Source organism: Malus domestica, chromosome 10 (assembly GCF_042453785.1).
Source record: "Malus domestica chromosome 10, GDT2T_hap1".
NCBI classification, from domain to species: Eukaryota; Viridiplantae; Streptophyta; class Magnoliopsida; order Rosales; family Rosaceae; genus Malus; species Malus domestica.
Genome location: NC_091670.1, coordinates 14642980 through 14648660, shown reverse-complemented (window position 1 = coordinate 14648660; position 5681 = coordinate 14642980).

The following is a 5681-nucleotide window of genomic DNA, read 5'->3' as shown; positions in this document are numbered from 1 at the left end:
GGAAAAAGAACTTCTTGCCGTTGTCTTTGCTTTAGATAAATTTCGATCATATTTAATTGGAACTAAAGTAATTGTTTTCACTGATCATGCAGCTCTGAAGTACTTGCTCACCAAAAAGGAAGCCAAGCCACGGCTAATTCGATGGATATTATTACTTCAAGAGTTCGACATAGAGATTCGGGACAAGAAGGGAAGTGAGAACGTGGTGGCTGACCACCTAAGCCGAATGGTGCATAATGAGGAGTTGGTGCCGATTTTGGAGACATTCCCCGATGAACAATTGTTGTCCATTAAGGTTAGTGCACCTTGGTATGCCGATATTGTTAATTTTTTGGTGTCAAAACGTATTCCAAGTGAGTTCACTAGGCACCAACGTGATAAACTTAGGCATGATGCACGGTTTTATGTGTGGGATGATCCGTACTTATGGAAATTTTGCCCCGATCAGATTATACGTCGTTGTGTGCACGATTCTGAATGTCATTCAATCTTGAGTTTTTGTCACACATATGCATGTGGAGGGCACTTTGGTACACAACGCACAGCCCTTAAGGTGTTACAATGTGGATTTTATTGGCCTAGTATTTTTAAAGATGCTAAAACTTTCTGCTTAACATGTGATAAATGCCAACGAATGGGTGGTATTAGTGCTAGGGACCAAATGCCGCAGGTTTCTATCCTAAATGTTGAAATTTTTGATGTTTGGGGTATTGATTTTATGGGTCCTTTTCCTTCTTCGTATGGTTTTACATATATTTTGCTTGCGGTTGATTATGTGTCGAAGTGGGTGGAAGCAAAGGCCACCCGAACTAATGATTCTAAAGTGGTTGCAGATTTTATTAGAACTAACATTTTTGCAAGGTTCGGAATGCCACGAGTGATCATTAGTGATGGAGGGTCACACTTTTGCAATCGGACTATTGAAGCGTTATTGAGGAAATACAGTGTCACCCATAAGGTTTCTACACCTTACCATCCTCAAACTAATGGGCAAGCCGAGGTTTCTAACCGTGAGATCAAGCAAATCCTAGAGAAGACCGTTGGGCCAACAAGGAAGGATTGGAGCTTACGGTTAGATGATGCACTTTGGGCGTATCGTACGGCGTACAAAACCCCCATTGGGATGTCCCCCTTCCGACTTGTCTATGGCAAGGCGTGCCATCTTCCTGTTGAATTGGAGCACAAAGCACTTTGGGCCATTAAGAAGTTTAACATGAACCTCGAGGAAGCAGGAAGTCAAAGGAGATTGCAATTGAATGAGCTTGATGAGATACGGCTTGAGGCGTACGATAATGCAAGCATTTACAAGCAAAAGACCAAAGCTTTCCATGACAACATGATCCGTGGGAAATCATTCTCAATTGGGCAGAAAGTGCTATTGTTCAATTCCCGTTTACGGTTGTTTCCCGGTAAGTTACGTTCTAAGTGGATTGGACCGTTTGTTATTACTAACATATCTTCTTATGGTGCCATCCAGATTCAAAGTCTCAAAACAGGTCATGAATTCCAAGTGAACGGACATCGTTTGAAGCCATATTTTGAGAACTTTGTCGAACAAACCGTGGATGATATTTCTTTGGGTGCCGTGGGCACAAATGGAGAATGAATGGGTTTTTCGTCCGGCTGTACGACGTTAAAGAAAGCGCTACTTGGGAGGCAACCCATGCAATTCAACAAAGGAAGCCCAAGGAATCACTCCAATTCCAGATTTGCGTTCCTAAACCCTTCCCTTTGTTGTTTATTTCTAATCTGCCTATTTAGTTGTTTAGTTGCTGTTTGTGTGTTCTTGTTGTTTAGTGCGATTTTATGCTTGAAACATTGAGGACAATGTTTGATTTAAGTGTGGGGGGGTAACTAAGTGTTTTAGATGCAAATTCGTGGGATTTTATCACCCTAAACTTGAAGACTTGTTCCTTGCTGTTTTTAAGTGTTTTTGAGCAGTTTTGATGTGTTTTAGTGTGTTTTGAAGTAAAAATCCGAAAATTACATAAAAATTTGAAAAATTTGTTTTAAAAAACCCAAAAAGAGTTGTTTTTGTGATTGTTTGTGTCTTAGGGTACCTTCCAACACAATGATGAGGATTTGGTTTTTAAGTGCATGACTGTTAAAGAAAGTGACTAACATGGATGAAAGTTTGATTTACTCTTTGTTATGTTTAGTTGTGGTTATAACTTATGAATTCACATGCAATCATAAAAGAAAAAATCAGTTTTTGTAACATGCTTGAAGGAAGGAACTCAAACTAACGCTACAACCTTGTGAGACTTGAGCCTAAACGCTTATTTGGAGAGTTAAAATCTGTGCATTCTTTGTTTTCTAAGTCGTTGCATGATCTCATTATTCCTTGCTTGGTTGCTACTTAGAAGGCGTTTCATCATTTAGTTCCAAATGCTAGAACTCATGCCCATTTCATTCAAAGCATGTTATTGATTTGCATAACACATATTCAAGATGAAGTTGTGTAGTGACCACCACCTTAGCCAAAAAGCCGTGTGCCCTATGTCATTGTGATTTGTAGGTTTTAACCCCATTGAGCCTTGTTAGCCTTCGTTATGTGTTAACCCATGTTTTCCTCACCTAGCCTAGTTTAGGACCATCCAAACCCTTGTTCTTAAAGCATAGTAAAGCATGATTCAAATTGAATTCCTTTTGATCTATGTTTGCAGAAAACAAGTGTGGGGGAAGTGTTTTTCATGAGGAATTGTGTGCCCTAGGCACGAGAAAAAAAAAAGAGAAGAAAAGAAAAGAAAAAGAAAAAAAACATATGAAGAAAAAAAAAAAAAAAGTGTGAAAAGTTTGAAAAAAGAGTTCCAAAGTATTGTTTGTTGAAGTAAGGGTCCAAAACAATGAATTCGGCCCTATGGAGATGTTTAAATCTTTCCCTTGTGTTTTAAAGTTAATTTCTGCACTCTAAGTGAATTCTAAGTCTCAATTTCATTGCTTTGCTTACTATTGCTTGAAGAACGTTTGTTTTCCTTATCCTTTCCTTGTTAACCAACACCCCAAGCCCCATTACAACCCTTAACTTCTATCCTGAGTGTTATGTGTTTCAATTTGTGGAGTTTGAATTTGGTATGAGCATATGGTGTCACTGGTTCTCGCATCTAAGTAGTAGCATTCCATTCATGAGATCATATCTAAACATGCTTCATAACTCTAGAAATTGCGTTCTTTGTGATACATTTATGTGAGCATTCGTTTTCATTTCTACATCAATCTTCTCACATATAACTAGTGTAGGGTGTGGAGTTAGAAAATCTGAGTGAAAATAGAGTGTATATCTTGTAAGGAATTGAGGGAATTCTCTAAGGCATGTTACTACATTCAAAGCATTGTTTTGATTGATTACTTGTGAATTAGTAAGTGGTGGCTTTAATTAAGTATGTGCTTGTGTAAAGATGACTCAAATTTGTGGGGATAACAATCTTTAACATGTCATGTGCATTGGAAATCCCTGAGGCAATTGTTGGAAGGTTTAGGTTTTGTTTTGGTTAGTTTGTTTCATTTTGTTTTCTTTCTTTTGTTTGTTTTGCTCGAGGACTAGCAAAAGCTAAGTGTGGGGGAATTTGATAGGAGCATATTTATGCGCCTTAGTTAGCTAGTTCTTATGCATCTTTGTTATGTTTTCTTCGTTAAAGTAGTCTTTTAAGCTACTTTCTTGTGTTTTCAGGTTTAGCGGACGTATTACATGAAATGATGCAGTTTGGAGCTTTTGGAGCAGAAAGTGAGCTTGAAGTAAAAAGGACATGCTTGGAACGCAAGGTTGGGATGAAATTGAAGAGTTGAAGATTTGAGGTTTCCTACTTGAAGTAGGAAAGCTAAGCCTAAAAGTTTCCATTTTGGGTTGATCTTTCCTAAATCGGAATTGGCAACCAAAGTTTCTAAAGTTGGAAGTTTCTATTCTTGGAGGTTTCCATTTTCGTGAGTTTCTATTCTCGGTTTTGGGCTTTTGGATGACCCATCCTTAACTCTTGGACCTATGCCGTACCTAAACCCTAACCCTAGCCCATTGTTTCAGCCGCACCTAGGCCTTGTTCACATGCAAAAATCTGATTGGAAATCCCTAAGCCTATGCCGCACCTTTCCATCCAAAAAGCCCTATTTTACAAACCTTAACCCTAGCCCATTGTTCTAATCTGAAGTGCTAGGGTTTTTAAGTGCCTATATATATATATTTCTACACCCTAGCCGCACATCTTCTTCCCTCTCCATAAAAATCAGAAAACCATATCCCTTTCCAAACCTTGCCGCAGCCACCATCACCCAAATTCCTTCCTTGCCGCAGCCATTCATCCATTCCAGCCACCATCCTCCACCTTTAGACACCATTCCACACCTCCATAACTCTTTCCCACACCTTGCCGCACCACCCTACCATCCTAACTCCATTCTAAAAAACCAAAAACACATCCAGAAACTCCATTCACGCCAGAACCTGTCCCTCACCTTTGCCGAGCCCAACCTTCACCCAACTCCATATTTTCTGACCCCAAACCTTCCTAGCCGTGCCCTACACCTATCCTAGATAGTTTTCCACCATTCTCCCTCATCCAAAACCATCCAAAAACCCCCTAACCCTCACTGCCGCAGCAAGGAGAAGAAGAAAGAGGAGCTTTCTGTGCAGATTTCAAAGTGGACTTCCTTGGCATTTTAGGTGTAATCTTTCTTATGTCTTCGATGTTTCAATTCAATAAACTTTGTGTTGTGAGTATGAGGAACTAAACCCCCTTAGTTGGGGGGTGATTCGAAACCATGTACATGCTTGCAATTTGATTCGATTACATTCAGTTGTTATTTCATAAGTTGTGGATTCAATTCGTTCATCTATTTGATTGATACTTATTTATGTATGTTGATTGAGAGTGCACGCTTAGTTTTCATGCATGAATATGATGCTAGATTATGAGGGAGTTTCACCTAATAGTTATAATCTTATAATCACAAGTAGTGAAGATCGCTTGAAAACGATCGCGTTGAATGAATTCTTAGCATAAGTTTCATGCAATTCATAGTAACAAATGCTTCGTCAATGCTTATGTTTTTCATAAAACGTAATGATTCTTGCTTGTATCTCTATTATGCAATTCATGTAGGGAACTTGTAGGGAATGTTTTGAGTTGTCGTATGCAATCATCCAACTTGATAAATTCTGGAAAAACTGAGGGTTAATTAGTGCAATTCACGGTTAACTTGGGGCGTTGAGTATTCATAGTTTATCGGAAGAACAACTGAAAATCGTTTTGTTTGCAAGTGTGACATGTGTGGAGAAGAACCTCCTAACTAGCCTTTTATCCATCCTTTTCACCAAAATCGTTTTTACAATCTGTGATAATTAAAGTTTCTGTTTTGTTTTCAATTTCTGTCCAAAACTATTCCCCCTTTATTTTGAAGTCTTAGATTAGTTAGAAAGTGTTTTGATTTGTGTTTCTAGGTGTTTTGATTCAAGTTTTCAACCAATTTCGTCCAGATTAGTGTAAGTGCTCAAAACTGCCCAGAAAGTGGTTTTTAGGCAGTTTTGAGCCTTCTAGTTGCTGTTTTAAGTTTTAGGTTTGTTTAAGTGTTTTAACTTTTAGTTTTGCATTCTTTGAGTCTAGTTTAGTGTTTTTAACTTTGTTTTTGAGTGTTTAAGTCAGTTTCCAAGCGTTTAGCAATCCCTCCTAATCCCCGGTCTAGAACGATCC